Source organism: Trachemys scripta, chromosome 4, assembly GCF_013100865.1.
Source record: "Trachemys scripta elegans isolate TJP31775 chromosome 4, CAS_Tse_1.0, whole genome shotgun sequence".
Taxonomy (NCBI): Eukaryota; Metazoa; Chordata; order Testudines; family Emydidae; genus Trachemys; species Trachemys scripta.
In genome coordinates this window covers 41225700-41249301 of record NC_048301.1, presented here as the reverse complement: position 1 = coordinate 41249301, position 23602 = coordinate 41225700, and the positions used below count along the sequence as shown (strand labels likewise).

Sequence of the window (23602 nt, the reverse complement as noted above, 5' to 3'; positions counted from 1 at the left end):
TCTCTCAGCCTGCTCTCTCACATCCTCCTCATCTTTCTCCCACCAGATTCCCTTTTGGCCCCATTCCTCACACTCCAATATAATCCACTGTAGGGCAGCTGAGAGTGAATGAGTCTCTGACTCAATGCAGAGATGGGCTGGCATGAGGATATGGGTATAGGGGCACACAGTGCATCATTTCCTACAGAGCCTGCTGCTGCGATTGGTGTAGTGGGACCTCAACCAGCACTTCTACCACATTCCCTATAGTGCCTCCTGCTAGAAAAGACTAGGACTGCAGTAGCTGGGAGCTCCCCCACAGTCAGCACTCTTACCCTGTTCCCTACAGTGCCTCCTGCTGGAGCAAGCTGAGCTGCACTCAGCTGGAGCTCTGAGTCGTTATCTACCTGGACACCTCCTGAGAGAGACGAGTGTTAAGAAAGCAGGCAGCACTCCCTAACAGGATAGGAAGTGGTTTATGCCCATTCCCTGAATGTCCCCATAGGTATTTCAACCCAGAGGACTATAAACATCTCCATTTATAATGCTGAGAGAGGTTCTTTGGGACTGACATTCTTGTGCCAGTCTGTAAGCATTATATGACATTCCAGCAGGGTATCAAGCAAGCAGGGGGGCAGAAGACAAAGAAGAAGTTAATTTCAACTGGATTTTTGGGACCTCTATAATATGCAAGATCATGTGGAGAAGAAGAGACTGGAATGAGAGAGATCATCCAAGCTTTCAGGAGCCACTGGAGGTATTGATATTCTGAGATGCAATCAGAGCTGTTTCTTGACATTGGACCACAGTTCCCTACCCAGGCTGCTCCCCCATCTAAAGGAATCTAAATGTTTCTACTTGTGGAATCCCCTCCCAGTTCTTTTAGTCCAGGGGGTAATGATGCCATAGAGGTGGAACCCTTCCATCAACCCCAACAGGGATCTACTGAGTTTCCATCCCCTCCCTGAATGGAGGAGACAATATGCCTCTTGTTATTTCTGTAATACTATAGGGGAGCCCAGGAAGTAGTGGCAGAGGTGGGATTTCGTTACTGAAAGCCCATTTCAAAACAAGAGCTAAAATTTCATGACAGGAGTGCCACCCTCCAATGGAAATAAAGCTACTGGGAATGACGCACCTCCCCCCAAAATGGCAGCCCCCCAAAGCTAGGACAAGTTCCACAAAATAACCATGGAATAACTCTTTCTGACAACTCCACAAAATAACCGTCCTGCCATCATGCAGTTCTCAGAGACATGTGGATCATTACTATGTATGAGCCCCCATGTCCCCAGCCATGACTTCAAACCCCATCTGGCTTGGTGCATGGATTCCATGGAGAATCTTTGCTGAAAAAAGTCTGTAGCCTGGCTGAGCTTTGGCATCCCCACCAAATCTCTCTGCTCTCCATTTGTCAATTTTAAGTGATCATTTCTATTCAATCTGATACATATTATAAGAATATAAACAAATGCCTCTTGCTGTATCAGGGCTGGGATCACTTTCCTTTATAGCCATCATTTATTACGCGCCGACAGTTGGCCGTTCCATGGAATTCCAAAGAGGCTATCACCTGGACGATCACCAGGAAACACACTTGCATTTACATTCTGTCCAAACAGATAGGTAGGAGGCCTGTGATTTATATCAAAACTTCAGTGCGCTCCAAAATTTCTTCTTCCTTTATTCCCCCCACTCTATTCACATCTTCAGAGTGAATTTGAATCCCATCAACATGGCTCATCAGGACAATCACAAGACACTGGACTAGAGGGAGAAATTCTCTCTATTTTCTTCCTAGTTTTTCTTCTTTCATTTCCCTCTCTCCCCGCCACCACACACACACATACTCTCTCCCTTTCCCTCTCTCCCTCCCCCTGTCCCACACATACCCCTCCCTAGAAAGGCCCACAGGTATTGACCAAAGAAGTTTGCTGGGGTATCATCCAAGATGTGCTCTTCGCCTGAGTACTGAGTGTGATGCCTTTCTAATACTTCTAGACCTCAGCTTCATTAATCAGTTTGAAAGAATGTGTCTGTATCATCTATTACTAGGTAATGATCCGATAGTGTCTTTAATTGCAAAAAATCACAAAAATCTGTGTAGAAAAATCACTTTAACAATGAAATGCAGCCACCTCTGGGGTGGAATTTGGCAGCTGTTTAACAGTTCACATAACAGTTTAGGGCAGAAAGTGAACAACAGTATTGTATCTAACTAAAAATGCAAAGATAGTTTACAGAGAAGAATATAATTAGCATGGTTAGAATCTGACAGACAAAAGGATTAATGTTAACTCTTACATAAATATCTCATAAGATCTGTAATGGCCACACGTAGATGGGGGCCTTGATTTTGTATCGCCTCTAAAAAACGAGAAGCACAGCACTGTCAAGCACCATGACAGGACATTTGGTCAGTATGGAGTCAACAGAAAAACAAACACCAGTTCCATTGCAACAGAACCCTGGGTTTTCTTGAGGGGGCTTCCATCTAAGTATAAGCTAGCTCTGACCTTGGTTAACTTGGGACATCTAACAGGACTGGAGCCTTACATACAATGACTGCAAGAGAGAAAAGGGAGCAGTGGAAAAGACGGTTACTCACCGTTGTAACTGTTGTTCTTCGAGATGTGTTGCTCATATCGATTCCAATTAGGTGTGCGCGCGCTGCGTGCACGATCGTCGGAGAATTTTCTACCCTAGCAACACCGGCGGGTCGGCTGTGGAGCCCCCTAGAGTGGCGCCTTCATGGCGCTGGATATATACCCCAGCCGACCCGGCGCCCCCTCAGTTCCTTCTTGCCGGCTACTCCGACAGTGGGGACGGGGGGCGGGTTTGGAATGGATATGAGCAACACATCTCGAAGAACAACAGTTACAACGGTGAGTAACCGTCTTTTCTTCTTCGAGTGCTTGCTCATATCGATTCCAATTAGATGACTCCCAAGCCCAACTTAGGTGGTGGGGTCGGAGTGAGACATTGCTGTGTGCAAAACTGCTGATCCAAATGCAGCATCATCCCTGGACTGCTGCACTAGTGCATAGTGAGCTGTAAATGTGTGGACTGATGACCAAACTGCAGCTCTACAAATGTCCTGGATTGGAACTTGAGCCAGGAAAGCAGTCGAGGAAGCTTGGGCCCTCGTGGAATGAGCGGTGAGGTGTGGTGTCGAGACACCTGCCAGGTCATAGCAAGTCCGGATGCAAGACGTGATCCAGGAGGATAGGCGTTGTGAGGAGACCGGTAAGCCTTTCATTCGGTCGGCCACCGCAACGAAGAGTTGCGTCGTCTTTCTAAAGTGTCTTGTGCGGTCAATATAGAAAGCCAGGGCCCTGCGTACGTCCAGAGAATGCAAACGTTGATCCTGGCGAGTAGCATGTGGTTTAGGATGAAAGACCGGGAGAAATATATCCTGATTGATGTGAAACGGAGAAACCACCTTAGGAAGAAAGGCAGGATGTGGACGAAGCTGCACTTTATCCTTATGGAAAACTGTGTAAGGGGGCTCGGATGTAAGCGCCCTGAGTTCAGAAACGCGCCTTGCTGAGGTGATGGCTACGAGGAAGGCTGTCTTCCAGGATAGGTACAGAAGTGAACAGGTGGCCAGTGGCTCGAATGGAGGACCTGTGAGCTTGGAGAGAACCAGGTTGAGATCCCACGTCGGAACAGGTTGACGCTGTTGTGGGTACATCCGGTCCAAGCCCTTGAGGAACCTAACGACCATCGGGTTAGAGAATACCGAGGACGCGAGTTCCCCTGGGTGAAAAGCCGATATGGCGGCCAGGTGAACTCTAATTGAAGATATCACCAAACCTTGCTGTTTTAGGGAAAGGAGATATTCCAATATGAGAGGAATAGGTGCCTGCAATGGGGACATGGCTCGTTGTTCGCACCAACAGGAGAACCGCTTCCACTTGGCCAAGTACGTGGTCCATGTTGAAGGCTTCCTACTGCTCAGCAGAATCTGTTGGACAGAGTGCGAGCATTGTTGCTCTGCCTGGGTGAACCATGGAGCGACCACGCCGTGAGGTGGAGCGATTGCAGGTCGGGGTGACGCAGTCGGCCGTGGTGCTGAGAGATGAAATCTGGACATAATGGGAGCGGGATCGGTGTCTGAACCGAGAGCTCTAACAGTGTGGTGTACCAGTGTTGTCTCGGCCACGCTGGAGTGACCAGAATTACTTGTGCCTGGTCTCTGCGTAATTTGAGCAGCACCCTGTGGACCAGAGGAAATGGAGGGAAGGCATAAAACAGGTGGTCTTTCCAAGGGAGGAGAAACGCATCCGAGAGAGAGCCCGGAGCTCGTCCTTGTAGGGAACAGAACACGTGGCACTTTCTGTTGGCTCGAGATGCAAACAGGTCTACCTGGGGAAACCCCCACTTCTGGAAAACGGAATATATGATGTCCGGACGGATAGACCACTCGTGCGTCTGAAAGGACCTGCTGAGTTGGTCCGCTAAAGTGTTCTGGACTCCAGGGAGGAACGATGCCGTGAGATGGATTGAGTGGGCGATGCAGAAGTCCCATAGGCGAATCGCCTCTTGGCATAGAGTCGACGAACGTGCTCCTCCTTGCCTGTTGATGTAAAACATGGCCGTGGTGTTGTCGATGAGAACTAACACACAGCGGCCACGTAGGAGATTGAGAAATGCCTGGCACGCCAGGAGCACCGCCATCAGTTCCCGAACATTGATGTGCAGGGCTAGCTGGGGTGCAGTCCACAGGCCCTGGGTATGGTGTTCGTTGAGATGGGCACCCCAACCCAGCGATGATGCGTCTGTGACCAGGTGCAGAGAGGGTTGTGGGGCGTGAAATGGCATCCCCTCGCAAACCACATTGTGATCTAGCCACCAGGTGAGGGAGGTCAGGACCGAGTTCGGGACCGTGACCACCATGTTCAGGCTGTCCCGATGTGGGCGGTATACCGATGACACCCAGGTCTGGAGTGGGCGAAGCCGAAGTCTGGCATGCCTGGTTACGTACGTGCAAGAAGCCATGTGACCCAGCAGGGCAAGGCATGACCTCACCGTGGTAGTTGGGAAGGCCCTGAGCCCTTGAATGAGGCACGTGATGGTATGAAAGCGATTGTCTGGTAGGACAGCTTGTGCGCGTCCGGAGTCCAGGACTGCGCCGATAAATTCTATTCTCTGGGTAGGCTCTAGAGTGGATTTGTCCCTGTTGAGTAGGATGCCCAACTCGTTGAATGTGTGCACTATTATGTGGACGTGAGCTCGAACTTGCTCTTTGGTGCGACCGCATACCAACCAGTCGTCTAGGTATGGGAACACCTGTATCCCTTGTCGACGAAGGTACGCTGCCACAACAGCCATACATTTCGTAAACACCCTTGGGGCCGAGGATAGGCCGAAGGGAAGGACTGCAAACTGATAGTGCACCTTGCTTACCACGAATCGCAGGAAGCGTCTGTGAGGTGCGTAAATCGCAATATGAAAGTATGCGTCTTTCATGTCGAGGGCGGCGAACCAGTCTCCAGGATCGAGGGAAGGAATAATGGTCCCTAAAGAGACCATGCGGAACTTCAACTTTACTATAAATTTGTTGAGTCCGCGCAAGTCTAAGATGGGTCTCAGACCCCCTTTGGACTTGGGGATCAGAAAGTAACGGGAATAAAATCCCCTGCCCCTTAACTCTACTGGAACCTCCTCTATGGCCCCCATAGAAAGGAGCGTGGAAACCTCCTGTATAAGAAGTTGCTCGTGAGAAGGGTCCCTGAAGAGGGACGGGGAAGGGGGGTGGGAGGGAGGGAATGAAGAAAACTGGATAGCGTATCCCCTCGCCACCGTGCGAAGGACCCAACGGTCCGAGGTTATAAGGGACCAAGCACGGTGGAAGTGGGAGAGGCGATCCCGAAAGGAGGGGGCTGGATCCTGGGGAATGACTGGGGCGCCGTCCTCGACCGCACCTTCAAAAAGTTCTGCCTGGGGCCTGAGGGTGGTCTTGGTGGCCCTTTGTTCTGACCGGGTTGAGGGCCGGTCCACCTTCTTCTACCACCTCGCCCCCGCCTCTGGGCAGAGTCCTGTCTCTGACGAGGTGGGGGGGGGGGTAGAAGCGCTGAGGCTGAGGCCTAAATGGCCTGCGCTGAGGACCCGCAACGTGCATCCCCAGGGAGCGCATGATTGTTCTGGAGTCCTTGAGGTTCTGCAGGCGAGAGTCCGTCTTATCAGAGAACAACCCATGTCCTTCAAAGGGCAAATCCTGCAGGGTTTGTTGCAACTCAGGGGGCAAACCCGAAACTTGGAGCCAGGAGGTCCTTCGCATAGCGATACCTGACGCCAGGGTTCTCGCAGCCGAGTCCGCTATATCTAAGGAGGCCTGTAAGGAAGTCCGAGCCACCTTCTTACCTTCCTCGACTAAGGCCCCGAACTCTTCCCTGGAGTCTTGGGGAATCAATTCCTTGAACTTCCCCATAGAGTTCCAGGAATTAAAGCTATAACGGCTCAGGAGCGCTTGTTGGTTAGCCGCTCTGAGTTGTAACCCTCCGTCTGAATAAACTTTACGGCCAAACAAATCGAGGCGTTTAGCCTCCTTTGATTTGGGCGCTGCAGCCTGTTGACCGTGGCGCTCCCTTGCATTCACCGATGACACCACCAGTGAACACGGCTGTGGATGAGTATACAGGTACTCATAGTCCTTTGAGGGGACAAAGTACTTTCTCTCCACCCCTCTGGCTGTGGGTGGAATAGAGGCAGGAGTTTGCCATATCGTAGAAGCGTTGGCCTGGATCGTGCGGATCAGGGGCAACGCCACTCTGGATGGGGCATCCGCTGAGAGGATATTTACAATGGGGTCCTGCACCTCCACTATTTCCTCCGCCTGTAGGTCCATATTACGGGCCACCCTACGTAAGAGGTCCTGATGAGCCCGAAGATCTATCGGGGGTGGACCTGTGCACGACGTGCCCGCCACTGCCTCATCTGGAGAGGAAGAGGAAGATGCCTCGGGTGGTAAGGGATCCAAGGGAGGGTCCTGGTCTCCCTGTTCCTGGGACGGAGCATCACCTGCCCCTGGGTCCAGGACGTCAGGTGTTGCGGGCACGGAAGCCTCCATGCCCCCTGGAGGAGGGCGAGAGATGGTGGACTCTGGGGCCCTTCTGTCAGAGTGTCCCGAGCGAGAGGCTGAAGTTAGTGGAGCCCCTTGCGCTTGGTGGTACGCCCACGGGGTCCAGAATGACCAGTGAGAGGGGCCGTGAGCAGGGTCCTCTGCTAACTCCTGCCAGTGGCCCATATCTTGTTCCTCGGCTTGCCCCTGAGGGGGGTATGCCGATCTCGATGTGTCCTCAGAGGAGCGAGACACCGATCTCGATGGCCATGGCGGTGCCGACTGCGCCGAGATGATCCCCGTGGGATACGGTGCCGCACGGTGCCGGTCTGGAGATGCTCTATCTCTGTGCGGTGCCGGCGATCGGTGCCGAGATCGCGATCGGTGCCGATGACCGCGCCGGTGCCGGGAGTCGGACCTGGACCTGGACGGCGACCTCGAGTAGGCCCGGTGCCGGGAGCGACCCCTCGACGTTGATCGTCGATCGTAACGGTGCCGAGAACTACGTCTCGATGTTGACCGGTACCGACGATCATAGCGGTGCCGGGACGTAGAACGGTGCCGCGACGATGATCTTAGCCGCGAGTACGACCGGTGCCGAGGTGATATCCGGCGCCGGGACTGCGAGCGGCGTGGGGACCTGCTTCGTGACCTGGAACGGTGCCGTGGTTCCATTCCCTGCAATGGAGGGCGCATCAAGGCAGGCTTCCCCCTGGACTGGACCGGACGAGTCAACGGTGCTGATGGTGCCGGTGGTTGGGGCGGTGCCAGCTCCGTGAGAGCGATCAAGTCTCTCGCCGTCGCGAAGGTCTCTGGGGTCGACGGGAGGCACTGTATCACCGCCGGTCGCGGTGGTGATCCTGTCTGCACCGGACTCAACGGCTTCGGAGCCGGAGTCGACGGTGCCGGAGGCACCTGTTTTTGGTGCTCCACAGGCGGACGCGGCTCTACCCCCGGCGCCGGGGGAGCCGGCGTCTTCGGTACAGCAGTCCCCTGCGTCTTATGGGATTTTTTATGTCCCGGCGATGATGATCGGCGCCGAGGCACTTGCTGTGGGTGCGGTGCCGACGGGGTCCGGTGCCGTGGAGGCTTATCAGACGCCACTCGCGGAGTCGGAATAGTCGGTGCTGCCGGGGCACTGCGCACCGAGGCGCTTGGTGCTGGGGCTTGACGCGCCGATGGAGCGTCCGGGCTAAGTGCCGCCTCCATAAGGAGTTGCCGAAGCCGAAAGTCCCGCTCCTTCTTGGTTCTCGGTCTGAAGGCCTTACAGATCTTACACTTATCTGTCTGATGGGACTCCCCCAGGCACTTCAGACATGAGTCGTGCGGGTCACTTGTTGGCATAGGCTTAGCGCAGGACGCGCACTGTTTGAAGCCGGGAGCCTTGGGCATGAGCCCGGCCACGCGCCGGGGGAAAAAGGGGGAGAACAACCCCCTTAATCCCCTTTAATTATACAACAACTATTAATAAAGTGATTTAAACAACTATCTAACTATATACAACTAGAACTATAACTATAACTATCAATAAACGGAATAAGCTAGGGAGAGTGGAGAACAGCTACGCCGCGCTCCACAGTTCCAACGACCGTCAGGGGCGGTAAGAAGGAACTGAGGGGGCGCCGGGTCGGCTGGGGTATATATCCAGCGCCATGAAGGCGCCACTCTAGGGGGCTCCACAGCCGACCCGCCGGTGTTGCTAGGGTAGAAAATTCTCCGACGATCGTGCACGCAGCGCGCGCACACCTAATTGGAATCGATATGAGCAAGCACTCGAAGAAGAACATAAGGATGCTGTTGGATCCTGTCCCCAGACTAGAACTCCCTTTCCAATGGGCATGGCTCAGAGATTTTTTTTGTCATGAAGTAGCATTATCAAACTGTTGTCCAGCACTTCTCCTCTCTCATATCTTTATAGGAAATGTGGTCTAGTGGTTAGCATACAGGATTAGCAATCAGAACTCCTAAGGTTCTAGCTCAGGTTCTGCCCCTGACTTTATCTGCAATCTTAGGCCAGTCACTTAATTTTTGTGCCCTGATTTCCACATCTGTAAACTGGGTATAACACCTGCCTATCTCCAGGGTCTGATGTGAAGTTACATTATTAATGTTGGTAAAGTGCAGTATGAACCTCCGATTAAGGCCGCCATAAACATGCTAATTATCATTATGCTTCTTACCAGATTGCCATGACGCATCCTGTCATGAAGGACATCCATATAAGAGATATGATAAAACTGGAAAATAACTCCTCTTCCCTTTACAGCTCCAGCTAGTAACTTGGGTGGTACCATTTTGGCTCACAGTACATTTTCAGTACAGGTGACCAGTGTTGGAATTTCATCTCTTGGTGGGTTGGCAATTCCCCTGCCCTTTGATTTTGGGGTGATCCTATGAAACAAGCTTCCAGGGCAATATGCAGCGTAACCAGCTGCTGTCCTGTGAACACCCCACTACACATGGGAGCAGATTTACAACTGTGGGGAGGCTCAGAAAGGCAACTCTTTGCCCTTTCTACTTAAATGACCTTGTTTGAGTAGAGGGGGAGGAAAATCTTCAGCGTGCCTGCAACCTCCTGTGCTCCAGGACAAGTGCTGGGCTGTCTACATAGGTGGCAACACTTAGACTTTTTTCCAAAGGACAGCTGGGGGCTGCCAACTTCCATCCACCACAGGGGAGGGCAAACTACGGCCCACGGGCCGGATCCAGCCTGTCAGGGCTTTCAATCCGGCCCGAAGGATTGCTCCCTGCCTGCCCTGGCCCCACACTGCTCCTGGAAGCAGCCAGCACTGCGGCCCCTAGGGGAGGGCGGGCAGAGGGCTCCGTGTGCTGCCCTCGCCTGCAGGCATCACCCCCCGCAGCTCTCATTGGCCGAGAACGGGGAAATGCTGCCAACGGGAGCTTCGGGGGTGGTACCCGCAGGCGAAGGCAGTGTGCAGCAGAGCCACCTGCCCCACCCCACCCCCAGGAGCCACTGCCGGACATGCTGGCCACTTCTGGGAGCGGCGTGGGGGCAGGGCAGGCAGGAAACCTGCCTTAGCCCCGCAGCACACCACTGCCACCCCGGAGCCACTCAAGGTAAGCGGCACTGGGCCAAAGCCCACACCCTGAACCCCTCCTGCACCCCACACCCCAACCCCCTGCCTTGAGCCCCCTGCCACACCCCTTCTGCACCCCCAACCCCCTGCTTTGAGCCCCCTCCCACACTTCGCACCTCTTCCTGCACCCCAACCCCTTTCCCTGAGCCCCTTCCTGCACATCGCACCCCCTCCCACACCCCAACCTCCTGCCCCAGCCCTACATGCATGGCCCTGCATACAATTTCCTCACCCAGATGTGGTCCTTAGGCCAAAAAGTTTGCCCACCCCGATCCACCAGAAGGTTTTGGGTGCATTCTGGTTAATGTTAGCTCAGATATAGTAATACCTTACAAATATATACTAATCAGTCAGCACCACCCCCTAGTGAGGTAGTCAGTGTGATCCCCCTGTGGGGCGGGGAAGCTAAGGCAGAGAATAAGTAACCTGGCCATGCTACAGATGGAGTCATTAGAACACAGGAGTCGCTTGCGTTCAGTCACATACTTCACCCCATACACCACGCTGCCTCTCACACTCTTGAGCTGTCCATCTTTTGTGACCAGAGGCTGTACTAGGAACCAGCTCAGCCACAGGCAACTATCTAGGATACAGAACGCAGTGGGCCAGAGACAGCCTGAGTGAAGCCACCCTCACAGTTGTAACTTGTTTTAGGCCACCATACCCCAAACCCAAAAGAATTGAGTGACCCATGGTTGTGGGATATAAAAATCTCACAGGCCAGCCTGATAGGCTGCAAGGGAGAGGTGTGTAAGGACAGTGAATTACCTGTGATCTTGAGGATAAATCAGTGAAACCCTCAACACTGGCAATCAGTTTAGATTTGAGATTATTTCCATAACATAAAAGGCTAGAAACATACATTTTAACTGAAAGTGGAGATTCTTTTTTGCATGTATAGGTCTCCTGAATCAGAAGCTTTGGGCTTTGCAGGTCCCCCAAGATTGACCTTGCATGGGAACAGTTCCACAAGGATCCCAGATAGGGTGACCAGATGTCCCGATTTTATAGGGACAGTCCCGATCTTTGGGGTTTTTTCTTATATAGGCTCCTATTACCCCCGTACCCCTGTCCCGATTTTTCACACTTGCTGTCGTGTCACCCTAATCCCAGATATATGAGAACATCCAAGCCTATGTTACAAGCTTTATAAAGGACATGTCAATTCCCTTGGGTTCAGGCACCTCAGGTCCCAATTCTTTGGTTAAAAGCTTTAGTGAGGCTTAGATGATGAAAATGTCTACAGAGTAGCAGCTGCTCCCTCTGCTTTTTAATAAAGCATTGACCTATCTTGCCACAGTCCCAGCCTGAATTCAGAGAATGCAAGCAGCAAACAAGGCCTGCAATGGACCCCCAGGGAGGGTCGGTGGGTGACCACAGGGAACATCCAACTGTGATTAACCTAAGTATTGAAAGAAACCTGACTGTAATTAACCTAAACCTAACACTGAATAGAAATTAGTCCTAGTAATTGACAAACGGTGAAGTGGAGTTACCAGGCAGTGATGCGTTGAATCCACCGATGTCTCTCTCTCTCCGGGGTCCTCCGCACCAGCAATAATGAAGTAGAATCTCTTTTTGTAACAGATTCTTTCAGGTAGACTACGTGCATGCCCATATACACTCACTCCGTGCATCTCTGCCCAACTCAAAGAAGTTAGAAGGAGGGGATCAAAAAGGAAAAGACTCTGTTCTGGAGTGGGGAGTCCCCACAAAAAAGGTCACACCCACATGCTGGTAGTCCAGAAGGGTCATCTATAGGTCTAACAGATTAATATATGGTTCCCTGGTTGACTGTCCAAACCCCTCATCATTATGTTCCACTGTTGGGACCTCCAACATTCCAGTCTCTCCCCCACACATTGCCTATGAAAGTCGCTCTTGCATTTCTCTCTCACAGGGAATTTTGGTGCTGACACAACATACCAGCTCAAATCTAAAGATGCATGGCCAGAAGCAGAATAGAAGATAGGGGGCTATCAATCAATCAAAGCAAAGAACCCCATTTTCCATTAGGTTCCCTATAGCGTCCTCCTGGAAAATGTCCTAGAGACAGCTCACAGTATCTTGCCCATATATATTCATTTTGGTTTGCATTTTTATCCTTCCTTCCCTTTCCTCAATGCACAAGTTTCCACACCCTCCTTTCATGCCCATTTTGAGGTATGATCCTGTTCTCTTACTACTCCCTGTGCATACAACTTTTCTGAAAATTAGTGTATCACAGGGGAAAGCGGTCTCCATTAATTACATAGAGACAGCTATACTGCATCAGACCACTGGTTCATGTAGGCCAGGATCATGTTTCCAACACTGGTCAGTATCAGCTAACTCAGAAAGCTGCAAAAAATCCTGCGGTGGGCAAATATGGGATAGCATAACCCCAGGAAAATAAACTCTGGACATCCTTGCTATCCATATAGATGTCCAATCCTTTTTGAATCCCGCTGAACTCTTGGCCTCAGTGATCTCTTGTGGCGAGGAGTTCCACAGGATGTATGATTTGTAAAAAAAAGTATTCCCTTTCACCAGTTTTGAATCTGCCAGCTCTCAATTTCATTGAATTTCCCCTTGTATTTTGAGACAGGAAGAATAGAAGTTTCTGACCTATCTTCTCTAGATCATTTATTATTTTATATACTTTTATCAGGTTCCCTTTTATTCCTCTTGTTCATAGGCGTGTGCCGGGTATGCCTGGGCACACCCTAATGCCCTCTCAGAAGCGGCCGGCAGGGCACCATGTGCCTTGAGCGGCGAACAGCAGAGGCTAACAGCGGGAGTTTGCCTGGGAGCTGTCCGAGAGGAGGTACGCTAAGTGCTGCATTAGGGGGGCTGTGTTGGTGAGTATCTGAGTGTCTGCTGCTGGGACAGTTGGTCAGTTTGACCGTGTGCTTGATTGCTTGCTTGTTTGTTTGAAAAGTGTGAATTGGGAGTGCTTTGTTCCAGCTGGGCCTTGAGTGGGCCTGACTGGTATATAAGGGCAGTCAGCAGCGAACCAGCTGAGCGGCGAACAGCAGAGGCTAACAGCGGGAGTTCGCCTAGGGAGAGCGCACTGAGGCTTTCATCTGCAGGTTTCTCCGAGTAGTTCCTGCAACAGTTGAGGAAGCTCCTAAGAGGACGGTGATATGGAAGGTGAGCGATCAGCTGTTGTAACCTGCACAGGTTGTGCCATGTTTGTCTTTCTTCCGCAGGACAGAAGCGACTTTGTCTGTACAAAGTGCAAGCTGGTCTCCATACTGGAGGAGAAGGTTCGAGGGCTGGAGAAACGAGTATCGACTCTGCGTTGCATAAGGGAAAATGAAGATTTCCTGGACAGACGTCAGGAGATGCTTCTACGGCCACAATGTTCTGAAGATTCAGAGCAGGCGGAGCAGGGACAGAAGGATTGTGAGGAGGTTTGGCAGCATGTGACCTCCAGAAGAAGAAAGAGGAGCGTCCATGCACCAGCAATGGAGATACAGGTGAGGAATCGTTTCCATGTTCTCTCTACAGGTGCTAATGCGGAGAGTGGACTAGATTGCCCATCTGAGGGAAGGGAGCAGAAGGAGACTCCACCGATTGGAAGGCAAAAGATGCATTGTCCTAGGGATGGGGGTTCCACGACCACCACTCCCAAGAGGAGGAGGAGGGTGGTGGTGGTCGGGGACTCCCTCCTCAGGGGGACTGAGTCATCTATCTGCCGCCCTGACCGGGAAAACCGAGAGGTCTGCTGCTTGCCAGGAGCTAGGATACACGATGTGACGGAGAGACTGCCGAGACTCATCAAGCCCTCGGATCGCTACCCCTTCCTGCTTCTCCACGTGGGCACCAATGATACTGCCAAGAATGACCTTGAGCGGATCACTGCAGACTACGTGGCTCTGGGAAGAAGGATAAAGGAGTTTGAGGCGCAAGTGGTGTTCTCGTCCATCCTCCCTGTGCAAGGAAAAGGCCGGGGTAGAGACCGTCGAATCGTGGAAGTCAACGAATGGCTACGCAGGTGGTGTCGGAGAGAAGGCTTTGGATTCTTCGACCATGGGATGGTGTTCCAAGAAGAAGGAGTGCTAGGCAGAGACGGGCTCCACCTAACGAAGAGAGGGAAGAGCATCTTCGCCAGCAGGCTGGCTAACCTAGTGAGGAGGGCTTTAAACTAGGTTCACCGGGGGAAGGAGACCAAAGCCCTGAGGTAAGTGGGGAAATGGGATCCTGGGAGGAAGCACAAGCAGGAGAGCGCAAGAGGGGAGGACTCCTGTCTCATGCTGAGAAAGAGGGACGATCATTGAGTTATCTTAAGTGCCTATACACAAATGCAAGAAGCCTGGGAAACAAGCAGGGAGAACTGGAAGTCCTGGCACAGTCAGGGAACTATGATGTGATTGGAATAACAGAGACTTGGTGGGACAACTCACATGACTGGAGTACTGTCATGGATGGATATAAACTGTTCAGGAAGGACAGGCAGGGCAGAAAAGGTGGGGGAGTTGCGTTGTATGTAAGAGAGGAGTATGACTGCTCAGAGCTCCGGTATGATACTGCAGAAAAACCTGAGAGTCTCTGGATAAAGTTGAGAAGTGGGAGCAACAAGGGTGATGTTGTGGTTGGAGTCTGCTATAGACCACCAGACCAGGGGGATGAGGTGGACGAGGCTTTCTTCTGGCAACTAGCAGAAATTGCTAGATCGCAGGCCCTGGTTCTCATGGGAGACTTTAATCACCCTGATATCTGCTGGGAGAGCAATACAGCGGTGCACAGGCAATCCAGGAAATTTTTGGAAAGTGTAGGGGACAATTTCCTGGTGCAAGTGCTGGAGGAACCAACTAGGGGCAAAGCTTTTCTTGACCTGCTGCTCACAAACAGGGAAGAACTAGTAGGGGAAGCAAAAGTGGATGGGAACCTGGGAGGCAGTGACCATGAGATGGTCGAGTTCAGGATCCTGACACAAGGAAGAAAGGAGAGCAGCAGAATACGGACCCTGGACTTCAGAAAAGCAGACTTTGACTCCCTCAGGGAACAGATGGGCAGGATCCCCTGGGAGAATAACATGAAGGGCAAAGGGGTCCAGGAGAGCTGGCTGTATTTTAAAGAATCCTTATTGAGGTTGCAGGAACAAACCATCCCGATGTGTAGAAAGAATAGTAAATATGGCAGGCGACCAGCTTGGCTAAACAGTGAAATCCTTGCTGATCTTAAATGCAAAAAAGAGGCTTATAAGAAGTGGAAGATTGGACAAATGACCAGGGAGGAGTATAAAAATATTGCTCAGGCGTTCAGGAGTGAAATCAGGAAGGCCAAATCACACTTGGAGTTGCAGTTAGCAAGAGATGTTAAGAGTAACAAGAAGGGTTTCTTCAGGTATGTTAGCAACAAGAAGAAAATCAAGGAAAGTGTGGGCCCCTTACTGAATGAGGGAGGCAACCTAGTGACAGAGGATGTGGAAAAAGCTAATGTACTCAATGATTTTTTTGCCTCTGTCTTCACGCACAAGGTCAGCTCCCAGATTGCTGCACTGGGCAGTACAGCATGGGGAGAAGGTGACCAACCCTCTGTGGAGAAAGAAGTGGTTCAGGACTATTTAGAAAAACTGGACGTGCACAAGTCCATGGGGCCGGATGCGCTGCATCCGAGGGTGCTAAAAGAGTTGGCGGGTGAGATTGCGGAGCCATTAGCCATTATTTTTGAAAACTCATGGCGATCGGGGGAGGTCCCAGATGACTGGAAAAAGGCTAATGTAGTGCCCATCTTTAAAAAAGGGAAGAAGGAGGATCCAGGGAACTACAGGCCAGTCAGCCTCACCTCAGTCCCTGGAAAAATCATGGAGCAGGTCCTCAAGGAATCAATTATGAAACATTTAGAGGAGAGGAAAGTGATCAGGAACAGTCAGCATGGATTCACGAAGGGGAAGTCGTGCCTGACTAACCTAATTGCCTTCTATGATGAGATAACTGGCTCTGTGGATGAGGGGAAAGCAGTGGATGTATTATTTCTTGACTTTAGCAAAGCTTTTGATACGGTCTCCCACAGTATTCTTGCCACCAAGTTAAAGAAGTATGGGCTGGATGAATGGACTGTAAGGTGGATAGAAAGCTGGCTAGATCGTCGGGCTCAACGGGTAGTGATCAATGGCTCCATGTCTAGTTGGCAGCCGGTTTCAAGTGGAGTGCCCCAAGGGTCGGTCCTGGGGCCGGTTTTGTTTAATATCTTTATTAATGATCTGGAGGATGGTGTGGACTGCACTCTCAGCAAGTTTGCAGATGACACTAAACTAGGAGGCGTGGTAGATACACTAGAGGGTAAGGATCGGATACAGAGGGACCTAGACAAATTAGAGGATTGGGCAGAAAAAAACCTGATGAGGTTCAACAAGGACAAGTGCAGAGTCCTGCACTTAGGACGGAAGAATCCCATGCACTGCTACAGACTAGGGACCGAATGGCTAGGTAGCAGTTCTGCAGAAAAGGACCTAGGGGTCACAGTGGACGAGAAGCTGGATATGAGTCAACAGTGTGCTCTTGTTGCCAAGAAGGCTAACGGCATTTTGGGCTGTATAAGTAGGGGCATTGCCAGCAGATCGAGGAACGTGATCGTTCCCCTTTATTCGACATTGGTGAGGCCTCATCTGGAATACTGTGTCCAGTTTTGGGCCCCACACTACAAGAAGGATGTGGAAAAATTGGAAAGAGTCCAGCGGAGGGCAACAAAAATGATTAGGGGTCTGGAGCACATGACTTATGAGGAGAGGCTGAGAGAACTGGGATTGTTTAGTCTCCAGAAGAGAAGAATGAGGGGGGATTTGATAGCAGCCTTCAACTACCTGAAGGGGGGTTCCAAAGAGGATGGAGCTCGGTTGTTCTCAGTGGTGGCAGATGACAGAACAAGGAGCAATGGTCTCAAGTTGCAGTGGGGGAGGTCCAGGTTGGATATCAGGAAAAACTATTTCACTAGGAGGGTGGTGAAACACTGGAATGCGTTACCTAGGGAGGTGGTGGAGTCTCCTTCCTTGGAGGTTTTTAAGGCCCGGCTTGACAAAGCCCTGGCTGGGATGATTTAGCTGGGAATTGGTCCTGCTTTGAGCAGGGGGTTGGACTAGATGACCTCTTGAGGTCCCTTCCAACTCTGATATTCTATGATTCTATGATTCTATGTCCCTGGGGCCAGGGCTTGCTCCAGGCACCACCCCGCGCAGCTCCCATTGGCCGGGAACGGGGAACTGCGGCCAATGGGAGCTTCGGGGGAGGTACCTGAAGGTGTGGCAAGGGTAGCGTGCAGAGCCCTATGCTGCCCTCCCCCCCGGGGCTGCGCGGGGACCTGGTGAGCGGTGCGGCATGGGGGCCAGGGCAGACTGGCAGGGAGTGCGCCACTGCGGGTAAGCGGCGCCGGGGGAGCCCGAACCCCTCCTGCACCCCTGCCCCCATCTGCACCCTGTTGAACCAGGCTCTCCTTCCCCAGGGCTGGGCCCGGCTGCTTTAACAGCCCCATGTGCTCGCTGGCAGCCTCCCACCTGGAAGTAGCAACACAGCCGCTTAAGGTGGCCCGTGGGGCTCGCGGGGGCACTGCCGCAACCCCCCTGCCCCAACCCCCCTGCCCCCAAGGCAGCTGCCCCCCTCCAGCGCCCGGGGTCCCAAACCCACCTGTGCTCCCAGCGCTGCCCGTGGGCCCGGGCAACACCCGGGGGGGGGGTGGGGTGTCAGGCCGCCCCCGAGCCCAGCCCACCTTAAGTGGGGCCCGGGAGCCAGTGGGCCCGGAGCAGGAGGCAAGCCCGGCCCACAGGCCCCCCCGGAGCCCGGCTGCAAGCTCAGCCCCCCGGTGCTATTCGGGGGCTCCGGCCTGGCTCCCTCGGCCTTGAGTCCAGCTCCGGGAACAGCCCGGCCCCGCTGCAATCTGCCCCGGCTGCCTCTGCCTGGCCTGGCCCCAAGCACCCATCCCAGCCCCCGAGCCTGCCCACCAGGACAGGGGAGCCCAGATCCCCAGCCCAGGGCCCGCCTGCAAACAGCCTACCCTCCTCCACCCCAACTCCTTGCCCCCCCGGCCCTCCAACCCCCTGCCTTGAGCCCCCTCCTGCACCCCAACTCCCTGTCCTGATCCCCCTGCCTGCCCCCTGCCCTGAGCCCCCTGCCTGCACCTTGCCCCCCAACCCCCTGCCCTGAGCTCCCTCCTGCACCTTAACCCCCTGCCCTGAGCCCCCTGCTGCACCCTGCACCCCAACCCCCTTCCCTGAGCCCCCTCATACACCCTGCACCCCTCCTTTGCCCCAATCCCTTGCCCTGAGCCCCTTCCTGCACACTGCACCCCCTCCCACACCCCACATTCCCTCCCACACCCCAACCTTTATGATGTTCGCCTTTAAAAAAAAAAATTCACTGGGTGCACACCCCAATGAAATGTGCTGCGCACGCCTATGCTCTTGTTTCAAAGGTAAACAACCCCAATCTATACAGTTTCTCTTCATATGATAATTTTTCCATGATCTAATCAGTCTCGTCAATAGGACTGTTTGAAAATTTTCTGTTGAAACTGTTCTTTTCAAACAGTAGATTGGATTTTCAAGACAATTATTTTTTCCAGAAAGTGTCCATTTTCTGCATAAAATATTGAAGTATCATAAAAAATAAAATAAAATCCTAACACAATATCTCCTGGGACAAGTTGTTTGATTTCCTCATGTCCCACTGTACTCAATGGCCCAGGCTCTCCAGCCAGACTACATCTCCTATTATGCAGCACAGCCAGAATACTCATGATGCAGCTGCCTTCCCAAACTTCATGAAGGATGACCAGATGTAGTCCCATCAGGGAATCTGGCCTGAATGGACGCTTGAGCCATCTGAACTATAAGCTCCCATGAGGCATCATCGCAACATTTCTGAAATACATTAGTTTAGTTTTTGGTGAAAATATTTCAGTTTTCTATTTTTTGCTGAAAAGTTGAACTTTTCCATGGAGAAACAGCTCTACTCATTACCCCTCTCTGAACCCCCTCTATTTCTGCTATATTCTTCTTAATGTGAGAGACCAGAACTAAACATGTTACTCAGAAGAGTTGGGATGGGGGCAAAATAACAAAAGGGATCTGAGGCCTTGTCAGCTGGGCAAATAAAGTCGGAGGATTGTGAATCTTCCAAGCTAATTTTTGGATTCACAAATCTAGGTAAAGTTTCCAACCCTTCCCCTCCCCCACTCTAATTAAAAACCATCTTTCAAAGGATGATTCAATTTATTTTTGTAAAAAAACCATGTTTTTCTGGTTATGGTACAGTCTGAATTAGGTACGACCGAGAGAATAACCCCCTCAAATGGGTCAGATACAAATAGATACTCTATAGACAACAAATAGACTGTCATTGGAGCTTTTCCTCTCTCCCCTCTTTTCATAGTGTTTCCTCTGTGGAACACGAGCCCAATAACAGTCGCATTCAAGTGGAGTTTTTGAACACTGGATGTTCAAAATTAGGCAAATGCAGGGTTGCCAATTTCTGCCATTTTATCATGAATCTCTCAATGTTTGGTGCTCTTCTTAAAGCCCCAGCTCCTGGAGTCATGGGATAATGTGAGAATCTCAACTTTCATTTAAAAAATTGTTTCTGTTCCTCCTATTTGCAGAGAAAAGTTTGAAAACATGAAGCATGAAGGCTCAAAAAAAACAGAAGGCAAATAAACAGAGCCCCAGATTTGTTTTTAAAAATTTCATGATTTTTAAGCTACTGATTTTTTTGGCCCTGACTCATTATTTTGGATTGCTTCAGGTTCACAATGTTGCCAAAACAATGCTTTCACCCCTTCCTGCTCTAAATGACACATGCCTTCAATCAATCACTCCAGTCCTATAGTTAAAGGGCAGAAGAGTGGTAGCCATGACAGTAATGTGGTACCCAGGATGTCATTATATGGCAGGATCATCCAGAAGAGGACAGTCTTTATCACTCACTTTTCTCCTGCACAAAGTACAAGAGAGGGAAAAAGGAAGGAGGGAGTGAACATGTCCACAGAGGTCTCATCTAATTTGTAATTGACAGAGATATAAATGCAATATGATTCACTTCAAACAGGCCACCTGGATTAGATGGAAGTTAATTAAAACAATGCCTCATTTCTCACTGTTTAAAACTTTTTAAGACTTGCTAGAGGAGGGGTAAGATAGGACTTTTTATTACTCTTAGAGGGTGTTGGGAAGGCCCATAAATACATCTCTTCTTCCTGTGATCCCATTCATCTTGCTGCCTCTCCTAGTCCTCTTTGCCAACAATCAGATTTCAGTAAACAACCTCAAGTGAAATTTGCAACTGTCAGATAAACATTAAAAATGCTTCCCTTGTCCTCTCCCATTGATAGTCCCATTAATATTGTAATGGAACAAAAAGTTATGAAAATGAATGCATCCTGGGTTTGGAAGTGAATGATGCAGTCTGCTACTGGGAAATATATACACATGCATATGCATGGACAAAGATGTACAGGGTGCCCACACAGATATGTGAATACTCACATACATGTTAGAAAAAACACACATAGGACCAAATTCTAATCTCACACTTGTAAACCCCAGGAGTAGGTCCACTGATTTTACACCAATATAAAAATCAGGATAAATTAAATCAGAATCAATTGGAAAATGTTGTTTTATCATTGCTTTTGTAACCCTTCTGCCAGGTGGAGCCGGCAGCAACCAGGGCCGGGTTCAATATCTAAGGTTCCTTTTCAACAATACAACACAGAGCTCGCTCGAGACCCCACCCAGTAATCTGGGAAAATTACACACTATCCCTGGGCGACTCTGAAAGGCAATACTTCCCCTCTCGCAAGCGCATAGTCTGAATATAGAAAAGCAACTTTTAATGAAAGGAGGGAAGTCACCCAACATTAATTTGGGAAAATGCCACAAGCAGGATTCATAATCCTAAAACTGTGAGCAGAACACCCACTCCAGAGTGCGTGGGGCAGTGCTTTGTGCCTCATGTCCTTGAGTTCTACAAACAAAAGTTCCTTTTCTGTGCCCCTCTCTGCTCCCTTACCATACCCCACTCACAGTGGTTGTCCTTGGTCAGTGAGGACCCAGGGTTCAGAGGTGTATCTGTATAAGTTCACCTCCCACCCGGGGATGAAGGCACCTTGCTTATTCCACCATCTGAGCACTTGCTTTGGCTGGCCGCCCCACCAACTGATGTTTAGCTCTGCTGGCTGCCCTGTCAGCTGCTCGTTTCTCTCCACTGGCCACGCCACCATCCGCTCGTTCCGCTCCCACTGGTCACCTGTTCCTTGCTCCCGTTGGCCGCTCCTGCAGGCCAACTTTCAGTTATCTTATGTTTCCACCTACTTCTCTGCTGTGACCTCTGAAGGTCAGACTCTTAGTGGTTTTCAGCTTTTAGCAGGCTGGGCAGAAACACTGTCCCACCACAAGTGATTTCAGCTCTCATTTAAGCACTTAAAATAGCAAAGGCTTCTAATGTAGCCTATTTAGCTTGATCATTGAACACTGGGGAGGAACAGATTAAACCAGACCAGGGACCCTTAGGGAGCATCCACACCTCCTGGCTGGGACACCTGTCCCCATGCCTCTTACTTTCACAGGGGTCTGGCATTCAAGCCCCTGGTTTAATGAGGTCCTTTCAGTTGAGGGTGACCCCCTCATTTGGGACAAGTTAAGCACAGTTCTGCTCCCCTTTATTCATGCAATAAAGACAACAACATTGATAACAACATTTCACTACCCCTGCATTCAGTACTAAAGTGATTTGTAACCCAACACCAGCCAAAATTGATCACTTTGAGCAACACAACTCTGTCTGCTGGAAACCTTGGCAGAGTAGGTGTGTTCATGTAAATACAGTTTGCTCCTGAATTTTTTCCCCGTCCCAGTTAGCTGTCAGGGGAGAACTCATTCAGACCCTGCTTACACTTTTCTCTACCTTTATCTATTTTCAGTTAATGGTTAGAATTATAACCAATTCTTCCCCACTTAGGATTTCCTGACAATGCACATATTTTGGATTGTACACTCAAATCCTTAGCTAACAAAAGCAAATGACTGCATGGAATGCTGAACCTCAGACTTGGGTTCTAGTAACTGGCATTAAAAGTAAAAATAATGAGCCATGAATATCCAGTTGAAGCTCCTTTACCTTTGAATACACCAGAACTCATGCAGTTATCAAGCACCCCCAACTGACACATATACTGTTCCAATAGTTCCAGTCTCTGAGTCCCAGGAAAGGATCAACTTTTAGTTCCCAATCCTGCAAGGAGAACTGTGTGGGTGGAAAAATCTCAAATTCAGAGTTCAATATTTCAATAGCTCACTAGAAGGTAATAAAACAATTTACAAAATTTATATTAAAATTTCTTCTGTGTGGCAGTCAAATTAGGTATGAGGCTTCCAGTCTGGAGAAATTAAACTCATTTGAGATCATCAGTTTAACAGTTTTCAGCCAAAAAAAATTGTTGAAGGCGTGCGAATGCACTGCAGTAACCAAGGTTGATAGTCACAATAAGCCAAAGGGTACCCTTGTCTGTCAACTTGTAATTCTATATTTATTATTACTTCAAACACAAATATAATAACTAGAGCTGGTCTTTTTTTTTTAATTGGTTAATTTTCTTCATGAAAAACTTTTACAAATATTTCATCATAATATATGGAGATATACCTATCTCATAGAACTGGAAGGGACCCTGAAAGGTCATTGAGTCCAGGCCCCTGCCTTCACTAGCAGGACCAAGTACTGATTTTTACCCTGGATCCTTAAATGGCCCCCTCAAGGATTGAACTCATAACCCTGGGTTTAACAGGCCAATGCTCAAACCACTGAGCTATCCCTCCCCCTTACATGTTCACCATGCACCTCAATGACTATTTGGAAACAAGTTTCAAAGTCCAGCTGTTATAGTTAAGAGAGAGAGTATAGCAATCACAGAGCCCAGCATTCCCACATGGAGAGTCACCTTCTAGCCTCTGCAGACACCACACACAACAACAGCTACTCCACATACTTTCCAGTCCACAGGTGGTTAACTTTTTGTTCAATGTTTGTACACTGCCTAGCACAATGGAGTTCTGGTTCATTATTAGGGCTCTTAGGCATTACGATACTACAAATTAATAAGAAATAATAAAAATAAATTTCATTGGTGGATGAAGTCCTTCTTGAGAAAGATTTGTAAAGCGCATTTAGATACTTCAGGATAAATTACGTATTTGTTAACAAAGCAACTTTGTGATTTGGATGTTGAAAGTTTTTATATGAATATGTTGTTCTGGATATCAAGGTACATTAAAACAAACAAAAGGAAGTATTTCTTCACACAACTCACAATCAACCTGAGGAACTTTTTGCCAGTGGATGTTGTGAAGGCCAAGACTATAACAGGGTTCAAAAAAGAACTAGATAAATTCATGGAGGATAGGTCCATCAATGGCTATTAGCCAGGATGGGCAGATGATGGTGCCCCTATCCTCTGTTTGCCAGAAGGTGGAAATGGGCAACAGGGGATG

At 50.2% G+C, this 23602-nt stretch overlaps 2 long non-coding RNA genes across 2 annotated transcripts in view; one reads left to right on the top strand and one right to left on the bottom strand.

Annotated features, from left to right (window-relative positions):
• LOC117877438 overlaps positions 1-23602 on the bottom strand; it is a 76813-nt gene that overhangs the window by 777 nt on the left and 52434 nt on the right. The window lies entirely within an intron of this gene.
• LOC117877437 overlaps positions 1-23602 on the top strand; it is a 43838-nt gene that overhangs the window by 19375 nt on the left and 861 nt on the right. The gene's annotated exons all lie outside the window — the stretch shown is intronic.